The 14,855-nt window shown below is 36.9% G+C and overlaps 1 protein-coding gene across 14 annotated transcripts in view; it reads right to left on the reverse strand.

Moving 5' to 3' along the window:
• LOC148082299 (receptor-type tyrosine-protein phosphatase delta-like) overlaps positions 1–14,855 on the reverse strand; it is a 346,341-nt gene that overhangs the window by 210,942 nt on the left and 120,544 nt on the right. For all 14 annotated transcript variants that reach the window (XM_087789456.1, XM_087789451.1, XM_087789446.1 and 11 more), the window contains exon 6: positions 13,254–13,334. The gene's annotated coding sequence lies outside the window, so the exon portion shown is untranslated. The remainder of the gene's footprint in view (positions 1–13,253; positions 13,335–14,855) is intronic.

A 14,855-nucleotide genomic window follows, 5' to 3' on the forward strand; every position in this document is an offset into this window, starting at 1 on the left:
AATGGTCTATGTTGCCGGATCGGTTCCCCCCACCCTGCCACAGGTCAGGAGATATGGGCCAAGGAGGAATTGGGGGGTTTGAGTGCTGGTGATTCTGCTAAGTGCTTGATTTGATATCGCTTGACAAAATCTCTGGTCCGTCTCAAAAAAGAGCCGATCCCTTTAACAACTGGTCAGCCCAAATATGTTTATACTGAGGTAAGAAACAAAATAGGAGAGTGATTTATGAAGCTTCATTGGTGCTTCTGAAAAGGCAATGGGACAAGTAACATTTGCAGTCGGCCAAAGTGAATTAAGTTTGTGCTGCATTATCTTAAAGCGCCTCAGAGTTACCCTTTAGTTGAAACTTTCTGTAATCTTAAGGACAAGACAAAATACATTCCCTGAAAAGGGAACTAAAAAAAAACATAACAACGGGGGATATTACGATAGAGTGCACGAATGCTCCTCCCCAGATTCAACACTAATAGACTCAGGGACTCATTTATCCCTTGTGCTATTAAACTGTATAATTCTGACTTTGGGGGCAGGAGCAAAGTGAAAAGAGGATGATATCATTGTTCTTCATACTTGAACTTTGTCATCCCTTGCTTTTGTTCTTCTGTTTTCGCTTTGTTCTTGTTTTAATGAAGCTTTCTGTAACCAAATCCATCCATCCATCCATTATCCAAATACTGTATGAGCGTCTTACCTTTCACATTGCTTATGCTGTCTTAGATTTCCCAGGAAATAATTTTCATCCAGGATAATAGGTGTGGTATCAGCATTTCTTTTATGTACCTCAGACACACACATGCATGTACAAGTGTAAGAATGTACAAGCATCAGATGTAATGTAAAGCTACTTTTAAGCAAACACTTTCCATATTAATTATCAACAGTGCCGAGTCTCAGTGAAAAGAAAACTCTCTTTAGCCAGTGTCTTCAGTTATAATTAAAAAAGCTGTAATTACTTTCTTACTTTCCTCTACTCATAAATCTGGTTGGCCAAAGGAGAAGAGAATGCCGTGCATTTAAAGTGCTTGGAATATATTTTCTTTTCAATGAGGAGGGGGCCATTGCGTTGATAAATGCATTAGCAGATGCTGCCCTGCCCATAAAAGCTTGTGGACCAATTATTAGCTACTTGTTTAACCAGAGAGTAATATGCTCGAGGTGGTTAAATCAAAAAAGGATCTGTGAGCGAACATGTTTTCTCATTATTCCTCTCCCTTTTAATTATTTGTAATACAGAATAGCCATTTGTTTTCATTAAATTATGTTGCATTAATTATGGCGCTGGAATTAAAGGAGTCTGAACAAAAATCACGGGGAAGAACATAAACAGGTTCATGTCCAACGATGCAACGCGGAGATTGTGTCAGTTATATTTTCGAAGCTATAATAATAATAATGAATTAGACTTTAATTAGTGATGGGCTGATGAAACTTTATGAAGTGGTTTCCCTTTTTTTTAGTTTAAAAATGATTTGGATTTTCAATAGAATAGGCTATTGAGGAGAGAGTGACATCTAGTGGTCTCAAAAAAAGGAAGGACAATGAATTGCTAAGCTATATATCAACCCATCAATACTATCTTGATATTTATTTTGTATTAGTAGGTGATTAAAGTTTGGTAGAGGAGGTCTAAGCACACTAGACTGCTCTGAATGCATATAATCTCCGACTGTAAATAAGTCGGGGGACACTGCAGATGGCCTTGCAGGTGAATTCAACTTTGTACATTGTGTCATTAAAGGGTTAAATTATTAGTAGTGATGAGGCGTCATGAGGCAATTGATGCTGTATCATGACACAGTTTGAAAGACCACTAGATGGCACCCTCAATGATTAGATACCAGTTTTTATTGAATAAGTAGATCAGAGCCAAATATTATAAAATATCATCATCTATTGGCCTTATACAATTAAAATACTGTATCATCAAACAACCAATGCTGTATAATGAGACCCATAACTAGTTATTAGTTACACTACTAAGTTTTGGAACAAAAATGTATCAGATGTGTGTGATAAGATGAGAAAGATGGCAGCAGAGGCATGGAACCCTTTCACCATTAAAGGGTCTAAAAAAAAGAAGGTTGAGGATGTAATAAGGCTTGGGCTAAGAAGGTGCGCTAAGTTACGGGTTTATACCAGACGCGTTCTTTACTGCCTTCTTAGGAAAAACTTAAGATGAAGCGAAAACGCTTTGTAAGAAAGCAGTTGGCAACGCCGTTATAAGTTGGAACATATACGAGTTCAATTATGTTGTTGTGTTTTCTTGCTATCTGTAAAATCCCACAGTAAAATGTTCAAATATAAATTGGAGTGAAAAATACAACTCCATAAAAAAGTGTTTTCTCTTTTCCCTATAACGTCCTTAGATGCCTCGTTTGCGTAGGATGATCGTGCAGCAAAGGTTGTGGCATGTTTCTTCCAGTCTCATATGTATACATGTTGATGAGTTTAAATTGGATCAATTGGACTTGCAAAGATTATTTAATTTTTAACATTTAAGTCAAAGTAGTGCTATAAACTCATATATACAGATGTGTGTGGAAAACCAAAGAATTCTTATATTATTTGACGCAGCTTAAGCACAAAGTATTTGGTCACTAAACTTAAGAGCTTCTTAACAATTCTGGGAAAAAATGGCCATTGTCAGTGTTTCAGCTTTAGTAATAAGGTCCAGAGTTTCCCTGCCTTAGCTAGATAGTCTAGTTCTGCGGCCACTTATTGGTGGGAGATGCACTGAATACCTCAGGAAGCATTGGATGTATGCCAAAGTTCCACTTCTTCCGACTACTCACTGCTCGTGACCATAGGTGAAGGTAAAGGGATGTAGTTCGAGAGGTATTAACGCTGTCTTTACAACGGATCAATTGTAGCACCTGGATTACCGCTCCAATTCACTTGCCGGTCTCCCGCTCCTTTCTTCCCTCACTCTTGAACAAGACACCAAGATACTTAAACTAGTCTCCTTGGGGCATTATCTCATTACCAATCCAGACAGGGCAACCACTCCTTTATTCGGGTCGAGAACCATGGAGTAAGATGTGGAGATGCTGATGAGAATGTAGCTTGTATAATGGTGAAACAAAATTGTTTGATGGTAAAAATTATTAACTGAAAAATGTATTTTCACACACATGACCACCATTTGTAAACTTAAATGTATTAACACCATGCAAAATTAAGGTAATTCATTAAGGTAATTCAACCATTCAGAGTTTGTCCTTCTGAGGCCGATTAAAAAGCTGATGCATACCCAAATAAAACTGTAGTACAGCTCAATATTAGAATTCCTGCAGTTTCCACGTCACAATGAGTAGTCAAGCTGTCAGGGTTGTGCCGGGCTTATTATGACACAACAGTTGAGATCAGTGCTCAGTGGCAACCAATGCTTTGATGGGCTGTGTAACAAAGACAGCTGCTGAAGAAGAGACAAAAATACCAGAACACCGGAGCAGAGGTGTTAAAAAAAAAGAAAAAGAAAAGAAAAGCAGCTAATGCGAATGTCAAAAGAAAGCTATCACACATGAGACAGTGTCTGCAGTCACCATATTTTATTACACAGCAGCGAAGCTGTGGAGGCAATCAAGCATATTTAGCCATCCTCATCTCCCCCCCACCACCCCAAGCAATTATGACTCCCCAGTTTTTTACTGTGCTTTGCCATGGGGAAAATGAACCGCAACACTTATCAACCCGGTCCATACACAAGTGACTTCTGTGGAGGACACAGGTGTTAGCGAGGAGCAACTTAAACCTCATATGAATACGAGTTGTTCTCAGTAGATTTCCGAAGTCAGTCAGTATTTAAGCTTGTAAGAAAAAATATGATGATAGATATATTGATAATGTTGTAAACAGATGAGATGCACTGCAAATTCCTGTTCACTGTTTAATAGAACGATTCACTGAACTCATAATATGATTTGATACGATGTATTCAGCTCATGATACTGTTGGATATACACTTGCATTATTTTCTGAACGACTTTTAAGTACTAGCGACATTTTGTGATAGTTCCACTCTCTTTTGGTTGAATTAAAGGGATAGTTCACCCAAAATTCAAACTTGTTTTCTACTCACCTTCATGTCGACTAAGGGGTGGGATTTATTTTCACAGTAGTATGTACCTTTTTAGAGTTATAGACAAAAATGTTTGTTCATTTTAATGAAGCGACTGATGCCCAGTGGACAAACTTAGTCCCAAAAGACGCTTGAAAACATCCAAATACCTCCGTACTGCTTGTCTGTAACGTCCATCTTGTATTGAAGCCTCGTCAAGAAGAATTGTTACGGAACAAACAAGGATACATTATACGCTCCTTTGTGGCAGAAGTTTACAGAACAATAGCTACATAAACAGGAAGTACTAAATATCATGAGCACTTCAGTGTAGACAGTAGACTCTGGAAGGGCTTGTGAAATGTACCCAGAGTACTTTTCGAGTGGTTCTGGTTCATATCGCTTCTTATTCTTTAGACTTCTGCCACAAACGAATGTAAAATATAGACTTTTAAAAAAAAAAATCCTGAAGAATTCTTCGCATTAAGTCTTTAACACAAGATGGATGTTACAGACGAGCAGTATGGAGGTGTTTGGATGTTTTTAAGTGTCTTTTTGGACAAAGTTCATTCGTGGGCGCCAGTCACTTCATTAAAATGAACATACTTTTTTTATCTATAACTCATTACTCTAAAAAATAACTCCAACACTTAGTCAACATGAGGGTGAGAAAAAAATGAAGTTAACTAACCCAATAATAGAACTGAAAGACCAAAACATGTCCAAACATCAGCTTTATAAGCAGCTATAGCCGGTTGAATAGCATCCTCTTGTCCTCAGTCATTGTCGTGATCTCGCTCGATGTCCTTGTTTGGAACACCAAAATGAACAAATGCTTTACGAGCATTTGCTGTAAATGTATGCTCAATTTATTGGAATATAAAGTATTAAAGAAATATGATGAAAAATAAAACATTATTTGAAAAACATTGAAATTATAAATATAATTTATTTATTCTGTTTTTTGATTCTCGATACAGTAACGTGAAAAGATATTGGTACAAAGTAAGCAAGTAATTCGTTTATAGGGCGCTTTTCAAGACCAAGGTCACAAAGCGCTTAAACAATCAAAAAATACCCAATAAAATAAATACTTAAAAGGTCAAGACAACACAGAGACAAAATTAAGAGTCTCAGATATTTTTTCATAATGGATCTATTGTCAGCCTATAGAAAGTTAATAAGGTTGTCGGAGGATTATGATTTTACACTTTTATCATGTATGCCGCCAGATATTTAACACAGACGATTGTAAGATAAGTGACCTCGAGGGTAGATGTTTTGAGGACTATTTCTAGGCGGGACGGCGTCGTTGCTCACTCGTGCAGTTATCTTTGTATCATCCACAGATTTATCAGCAGCTGGTGGAGCAGAAGACGATAAAGAGGTAACCATAAACATGTCACCAAAACACATTGATATTTGCATTCATATTGAAAAGAGTGGAATTGATGTGGGGGTCAAACTGGGAAGGTGAGGGTTTATGACCTGTGTATCGCTCCGCTGTCAGCCCCACTGATCTATGGGCCGGTCCTGCCTTGTCGGGCTTTACGGGTGATTATATTATCATGGCTGACAATCAATGTCAATGAGTGATCGGTCACCCGCAAAGGGGGATAAGGGTCGGCGACACAGTGAATAAAAAAATGCCGCTCCCAGCTGAACGAGGTCATTAAAGGAAGAAACGTAATGCAACGGCGGCCACGTCGGCCGCGTCACAACATTTATTCGCGTACTTCTTCTGCTGATCCGTCCACACGATCGGGCTGAAACAGCAAAAGTGCCGCAGACCTCAGTCCACCGTGTGTCTCCTCCTGCAGCTAATTTGCTCTCATTTGGGTGGCAGAGCCGCCAGCTACAACATTAGTCACCATCTGGGGACTTGTGTTTTGGTGAGACTCTTCAGTTCTGGGCATTTTCCCCGAGCCCATAACTCAGCGCCCCTCTATCACCCCCATGTGATGGGCTGTCATAATCATGAGCATTATGCTCCCTCAATAGAGCTGATTTACTCGTCTGGACGCCGCTGCGGTGCCTCGGCGGCGTAAACATGAGGCTGGCTGTAACCACTGAGCCCATTTCATTTATTGCAGTTTTTCAGACTTTGTGTACAGAAGCTAAATACAAATAAAGCTTCATAAAGCCAGTGACAGACTTATGAGGCGCCGGTGGTTTAAAGTGTTCTGGCATGCATGTGAATGTAAGCGTTTCTGCTTCTACCACGCCTGCACAGACCAGCTAATCTGTAAACCAACATACAAAGCTTTTAACCACTTCTAATGGCAGCTACCAGCTACCTGTGAGGACAAGATAGACTTGAAACGTACTTGTTTTTCAGCGTTATTTTCAGTTGATTGATATGTATTATTATACTTTAATAGCAATAAAAACAATACAATGAAAGGTACATTTAAAAAAAACACTACACATTATATATATATATATATATATATATATATATATATATATATATATATACACAGACAGTATATACAGTATATTGACATATATACATATATACGTGCACATATATATGTAATAATTGTATAATGGAAAGTTATATATTGAATAATTATAATTATACTAAAACTAGTACTACTATTACTAATAATAATAATATGAATAATAATAATAATAAAATGAATAATTTATTATGATTATTACCATTATCATTATTTTCAACCACTTCTAATTGTAGCTACCAGCACCCTGTGAGGACTACATAGACTTACTTTACTTATTTTTAAGCATTATATTCATTTGATTGATTGGTATTATAATACTTAATAAGCGGTGTCTCAACTTGTATTAAAAAAAAACAACAATACAAATAAAAGTTAAATAAAAAAAATTAAAAAAAAACATTACATCATATGTACATGCACAAATATATTTCATAATTGTGTAATGCAAAAATTGTAAAAAAAAATATATATACTACTTCTACTACTACTAATAATTATTATTATTGTTGTTGTTGCTTCTGTTATTAAAAAGCCTTTACCTTTACTTCTGTTTGTGCAAGTTGAAGGACAAGTATACATCATTTGATATTTAACATACAACTTTCATTCAAAAACGTGCTGCTAAACACAATAACTCTGGATAATAAACTCACTAAATGGACCCCTTCACTAAGAGACTTACTAAACCTAATCTCTTTTAATTAATATTGTTGAATAAAGAGTCAATCATTAAAATAAAAATCATCAAAAGTCAGTGTTTAAAATATTATATATATTATTATATATGCTTCTTGACTTCAAAGCGCCAGCAGGGCCTTTCCTAACCATTTCATTATATTGTTTGAGCCAACATTCATTCATACATGACATATATTCATTCATCAAGGGAAAAATGTACATAAATCCATATTGACACACACACACGGAGACACACACACACACACACACACACACACACACAATTATGGTGCTCCCGCCGATGGCCGCCATTTCTAATCATTGTGCTTGAAAAACGGCGGCCTGATGACAGCACTTTTACTTTCCGTCTAAATTGAGACTAAGAGAGCAAATGCAATCTCTGTTGAAATGACTTAAGCAGGCGCAGCAGCCCTTTGTGGAGCCACAGCTTTATTGGACTGAACGGAGAGGAACGTGGACGAGAAACCAAATGGATTCATGTTGATTTCGGAGAAATTGGGACGAGGAAATGTTGCGGTTGTGTGGAGTTTCCAATCCCTGTTGCCTCAGTAAAGACGTGTGAGTCATAGCAACAGCCTTTTATCTAACACGGTTTGCATAAATATTATTCTTTTCTTGACTCTGATATAAGATAATCCAAAACATGTATTATGTATATATATATATATAAAGAACCATATACTTAAAAAACAAAAAGAAAAATTAAACAACAACAGTAACGATATAATAATAGTAATAATATAAATAATAATAATACATTTTTCCCCTTTTTTCCCACCATTAACTGGACACAAAAGAAACCATTTATACACGATCGTATTGTTCTAGCTCAGGTGCAAAGAAGCAACAAGAGAGCAGCCGGGCCTGCTGGCATGTCGATGTGCAGGCGTGCATGCAGAGCCTGGCGGCTTGCGGCGTGATGTCGTGAGACCATTGATAGACAACAGCGCAGCGTGAGCCAGGAGAGTGGAAGTGGGATTGTGGAGCTGAGAGCCCAGAGACAGTTTTGCTTTCACTGTCCTGCTTCCAACTGCTCCCAGTGTTCCAGAATCGGACCGCTGCACACACAGATGGCAAAGATGTATGCGGCTGTGCGTGAGAATAATGTCAGGTGTGTGTGTGTGTGTGGGTGTGTATGTGTGTGTCACCTGTGGGTGGTGATGTCGTTTCATATGTGAGTCTGTGTAGACCACATCAAAGTACATTTTGTGCTTTACACACTTCCAGAAAACAAAGGAATTGCGTTAGCAACTAATGAGTGTTCACACACTGCTCTCTACTGGAGCTTCCTTCCTTTCCTTTTTCATGTCCGAGGGAAATTATAGACTGACTCAAGTCAAGGTGAATTGTGGGGACGCTTTTTATTGGAATGAACGACGTTTCGTTTAAAAGCAAAATTGGCATGTTGTGGACACTATAACAGCCACTCCATAGTACTCCATTAATCAAGATCCTTTTCAGATTTGAAGCAGATATATTATTACCTAAAAATGAAAAGGATTAGATTTATAAAAAATAAAAAATGACATTTTTTCCCCCCCCAATGCATAAAACATCGTCTAATCAACTCATTATAGCGTAAGGATATATTTTGTATGAAGAATAATAATAATAATAAAAATAACAACAATAATAACAATACTACTACTTATATCACAAGCAATGTTATAATAATATTGAATATAATAATAATCAACTTTCTAAAAAGACATAATTTCTTGTGAATCGTGTTCACGAAACACTGCGCCGCGTCATAACCTCCATAAAAGAATGTCAGATCTAACGTCCATTGAAGTGATGCTGAAAACAAGCCAAACACCTCCCCCTAGCGGCGTCAAGTTACTCTACACGTTCTAGTTACTCCAGCCCCTATAAATCACGGGAAACACAATGAGCAAATTAACTGATACTTGCGTTTGTTTTCTTTATTTTAACGATTGGAACTAACTTTAATTATTACACAGGTTTTTCAGTTTTGTAATGAAAGGGGGTGAAGATATGTTTGAGACATTATCTCTTAAATCTTCTTCAGCAAATAAGTGTGAACTTAATTCATTATTATTATTATTAACTTTTGCTGTTTGTTCTGCAACAGAATGAACTTAATGTTTCTGAACAAAAAGCGCTATAATATGTGCATGTGGAATGATCTTCAGATATAACAATGCATTGATATTCCAATTAGACGACAAGTTTTTAAGAAAATAAACCTGTAAATTAAGAAAAATAAAGGGGTACACAACGAGACCATGTTGTTGCAGAAAAACGTCATAGTGTGATGCATTTTATTATGAACATACAATTGGTCAAGCTTTTATATTTTTGGGGACTCCTGTTGTTGACCATAAACCGCTTTTGTAAAATCTCTATGTCGTCTTAAAAAAAACATTAATAATTGGACTAAAATATAAAAAAGTATGTGACGTTGATGTTATGTCAACATTAATACTAATTTACTGTTAGCAACTATTCAACATTGAACCCACATGTGTTTTATTTTAAATTCATCTGCATAAGATTAAGGAGTTTTCATCTGCTCAACTAAAAAAGATAAACAAAGACATGTCGAAAGTGTCTGTTTTGGGTGTTTTAGAAAACATTGCTATGTTATTTCACAAAGTAATCTCTTTCGTTTATCATGGAAAAAAAAAAAAAAAAAACCTCACTCTACTTTGTGATTGTAGCATTGAAAAGATTGTGACCAGAACTCGTTGGCCACTATCTAATACAAAATTCAATCCATTTTCTGAAGCGTATCTGTCTTTTTCAGACGGCGCTTTGGTAAAGCAGCATGTCAGCAGGACCGAGGATTATACTTTTTTTTCTTCTGCTAATCACTACGAGCGCCAACCTGTCCCGCCCTGTATTGGCCACGTCGCCGTCCACACTTTTTCTCATTTAGATACTTATTTTGATGGTCTTTTATTCTCTTTGGCTACAATCGGGTTCCTCAGATGCTGGCGTCTCGCTCTGCTGACTTACATGATTATCTTATGCAAATTTAAGGTGATTTCACCGAAAGGAAGGTAGATTCACTTCTCAACCTTGTTGAGCATTAAAGTGTCGATTTATTTATTCCTCCTCCGTTTTACAAAAAACAAAAGCGCAAAACACGCTTTGAGTCTTATTGAATGCTGGTGGATAGAATCCATATTCCATTGAGAGCAATCATTTTTAAGCTGAGGGCGCCACCTACTGAGGCCACATAAGGTTTCATGAAGCTTCAATGCGAGTTCAGATCCATAACCACTTGATGTTCAATTGATTTACTGAGTTCTCAAGCTCTACCACTGTTGGTGCAGATCTACGGAGGGTTCGTAAAGTTGTGGCGACTCAATGCTGTATTTTTCCAAGTAATCTTCCCTCTTTTTCCCCAAGTTATGAATACAGCATAACATGTGAGCTACTCACTGAATAACTACTTTACCCAGTGACAGATAAAGTAAATATCTTATTAACCGTCTCAATTGTTTCATCACAGACATATTAACCGTATGTAAGTGAACAGCATCTTAAAACAAGACTTTGTTTCTCTCTGGTCACATTATTTTCTCAACATTAACAAACAATAATTTGTATTTGCCTTATTTATATATGCCTACTAGATATCACTCGCTGCTAGTGATGGGTTGATGAGGCTTCATGATACTGCATCGGTTATTTAATAATGATTAATTAGTGGCCTTTTATTTTAAAATAAAGGGCCTTTTATTTTAAAAAGCCACTAGATGTCACTCCAGCAAACATTAGTAAAGTTCCCGGGTTGAGTCAGTACTTGGGGGTCTTTAAGGGGTCAGTCTCTCAAACTGGGCCTGAGAAACCTGGGTGTTATATTTGACAAAGAGATGTCTCTAGTTCAACACTGCAGAAATCTGAGAAAAATCTCTAAATTTAGGAAAATTATGTCACAACACGATCTGGAGCTTGTAATCCATGCGTTTGTGTCTTTAAGTTTGGACTATTGTAAAAGTTAATGTCTCGCCTGCAGTTAATACCAAACTCTGCAGCTAGAATTCGGACCTGCTCTAGTAGAAGAACTCACATTTCTCCGATCCTTAAAACTCTTCACTTGCTGCCAGTTTCTTTTAAGATTTTGGTTCTTACTTTCAGATCTATTCATGTTCAGGCTCCTCCTTACATCACTGATCTGATCCAGCCTTACACCCCAGCTCGGGCTCTGAGGTCTGTGGATCAGAATCTACTGATGGTTCTGTGCACACGCTTCATTTTCACTGAGGGTGCCATCTAGTGGCCTTTAAACCTGTATCATGATTCAGCATCAGCTATATATACAGGTATATTTACACATGCATGTGTGTACATGCATTTGTATTTGTATTTGCCGAGGTTGCAGAAACAGCAGTGCGATGGATTCATGCTCCATCTGAGTACTCTCATAACCACAATTCCCTCTGCACTGGTTATTACAGGCTGATGTTGAGGGATATTGATTTTGATCCTGGCAAGAAGCCACTGGACCTAAAAATAATTTAGCAAACTGAAGTGCTCCCTGTAAAATATTGACATGCTTTTAAACGCACCGGCAAAGACGTCATTACTTTGTACAATTGATGGTGTTGATGGAGAGTGTGTTAGCGTTAGAGCCAATTGTTATAGTTCTTTTAGAAAGTATTGTTTTGATCCTGATGGCATTAATTATACTTTTTTAAGAGAGTTTCTAGTGATAATCATCTTGCAAACAGAGTTTGTGTGCTTTACACAGAAATTAAAAAGTATGCATATAATTTCTGTTCTATGAATTATTACTGTCTGAAAAAGCATTTTATTTTGAGAAAAACATGTTATTTTCTCTGGTGAAACATTTGCCTGTGACTGATCGAGGCACCTGTTTCAGTCAAGTTCACCTGTAAACAATTGGAAAATGTTTTGATATGAAGTTTCGTGAATATAATTCCCTCGTTAAACCGGATGCAGAAGTAACGGAGAAGCGTCTACGGAGGGTTCGTAAAGTTGTGGCGACTCAATGCTGTATTTTTCCAAGTAATCTTCCGTCTTTTTCCCCAAGTTATGAATACAGCATAACATGTGAGCTACTCACTGAATAACTACTTAACCCAGTGACAGATAAAGTAAATATCTTATTAACCGTCTCAATTGTCTCATCACAGACATATTAACCGTATGTAAGTGAACAGCATCTTAAAACAAGACTTTGTTTCTCTCTGGTCACATTATTTTATGTCTGAAAAAGCATTTTATTTTGAGAAAAACATGTTATTTTCTCTGGTGAAACATTGGCCTGTGACTCTTGACAGATCGAGGCACCTGTTTCAGTCAAGTTCACCTGTAAACAATTGGAAAATGTTTTGATATGAAGTTTCGTGAATATAATTCCCTCGTTAAACCGGATGCAGAAGTAACGGAGAAGGGTCTTCTCTGAAGATGATTTCGTACCTTATATCCCTAAATACACCAACACTTCAATCCTTTTTAAAATGTCACTTTAAGGCATTAATGTTTCACCGCCTGAAAATTGTTGTTACAATGATGCTATCTTCATTTCATCAATTGTTACTGGTTACTCATTAATTGAAAGATTTGATTGCCCCTTAAAATATATAAATATATATAACTTGAGCCAAAAAGTCATAAATAAACTATTTTATTAGCGTGTGGCTTGAGTTTGGCAGTGAAGAAACAGTTTGTCCTGTGGAGATAAATGGATCCACTAAAGGAACAAATACACATTTAATACAAGGGGACAGTGACTGAAACACACTGAGCTTATCTTACAGTCAAAAGGTGTCACTTACTTTTATGTTTCCATATTGAAAAATAAGTTTTACAGATAACGTGGACGAGGTCGCGTCAGGTGAAAGATACCGCATAAACACTTTTTCTTTCCATTTATTTAAAAAGCGAGTTTATTTCTCGATGCTGATATCTATTGTGTACAGAAAAGCATCGACTATCTGACTGTCTGTCCGTTAGTCGTATACAAACAAATGTGAAACTGTTTTATTTCTGTATGAAAAATGTTAATGTAGAATAATACACATGAATGAACTTACAGAGATGCCAGACTTCCTCTGCCGATCAAGCAGGTGCCAACATGTCGCTCACCTCTCTGACATACCACTTCAAAGAACCCCCTAAAGAGAGAAGAGAAATTATGCACAATTCTTCAGTCAGTAATGTCATGCATTTGTGTTTGCGTGTGTAGGATAGCTCAACAATCTTGTATACTCACAGCAGTTTTGTTTGTGTTTTTATACATACACGATTACTTATGTGAGTTAGGTTTACATTGACTTACACCACAAAGATTCATTCATACATGTCTTTCTAAAGTCAACTCTCTCTAGTGCAACATAAAACATTCCCATAGAATCCGATGTTTATCTGTCAATCATTGATTTTTGTCCCACAAGAAACATTTTACTTACTCAAGAAATGACACACAATATATATTAAATATTAAAAATATCAACAACAGTAACAATATATACTGTACATAATGAAAATAAAAACAATTACAATAATTAAAAAACATTTACACAATAATTAAATCAACAATTACGAAAATACAACACACAAACATACACAACAGAAGTACAAGTGCATACACTACGTAAGAACAACATTGAGTTAAAGGGCAACTAATGTGCCGATTTAAGTGTCTCTTAAACTGTTCCAGGACCTCTATTATACTCATCAGTATGTTTCTTTTTGCACAAAACTCTCATTTAATAAAGATATTTATATTATAAAATACGCTGAAGCCCCGCCCACTTAAAATGCTCCATTTCAGCTGTGACTATGTCGTCCAGTAGCCACGCCCACTACGCTTTGATTGGTCACAAAAACACGCGTTGCATTAAAGGACTCATGTAAACTCAACCTCAACACTGAAACTCTCATTTTGTACATTAAATACAAATAATACAAATAAGGTTTGCTGCTTAATGTACACATTACAAAAACACCTAAATGCAGAAGTAACTCTCTCCACGTTTACATAAATATTTAGTTTCACGATTAACATGTAGCTACTGAACTGATTTAGGGCTTCTAGGGGAGGACACCTCCACCAGACTGATGTCAGACTGTTTAATTTAAACCATTATCTCGTTTGGCGAGATTTCAGACCAGAGCAACTTCATGATGAAGGACCTACTGCATTTTGAAGAGGACGACTTCAACATTTACAACATGTGAATAAGTCAGGAGAGTTGGGTTTTCACATTAGGTGCCCTTTATGCTAATGTTACTTGTATTTTTAATAGTCTGACAGCAGTGTGCAGGAAGGATCATCTCTACTTCATGTACCACGGAATAATAAGTCTGGCACAGAAGGTGCCGTTTAGAACCAGGGTGCGCTAGAAGGATGGTTTGCCATCATGTATGACACCTTAGCCAAAGTTTTAAAACTCTAAATCGAAATATATATATAAAACAAGTTTGGAGACAAAAACACTTTTTTTTTTTTAAAGAGCCGTGTTTGTGAAAGTTGCTTCTAAATATAGTTGGCTACCACAACCCACTCTGTGATTTTGATAAGTTCACAAAGAATCCTTCAGACATGCTGTGGGTTGTTCTGGTGGATGCTGACCTCTGCCCAGGGGACACACAACAACACAAACGCAGTGTTGCAGTGTCTCCAATTACCGCCT

Source organism: Callionymus lyra, chromosome 4, assembly GCF_982586985.1.
Source record: "Callionymus lyra chromosome 4, fCalLyr1.hap1.1, whole genome shotgun sequence".
Classification (NCBI taxonomy): Eukaryota; Metazoa; Chordata; class Actinopteri; order Syngnathiformes; family Callionymidae; genus Callionymus; species Callionymus lyra.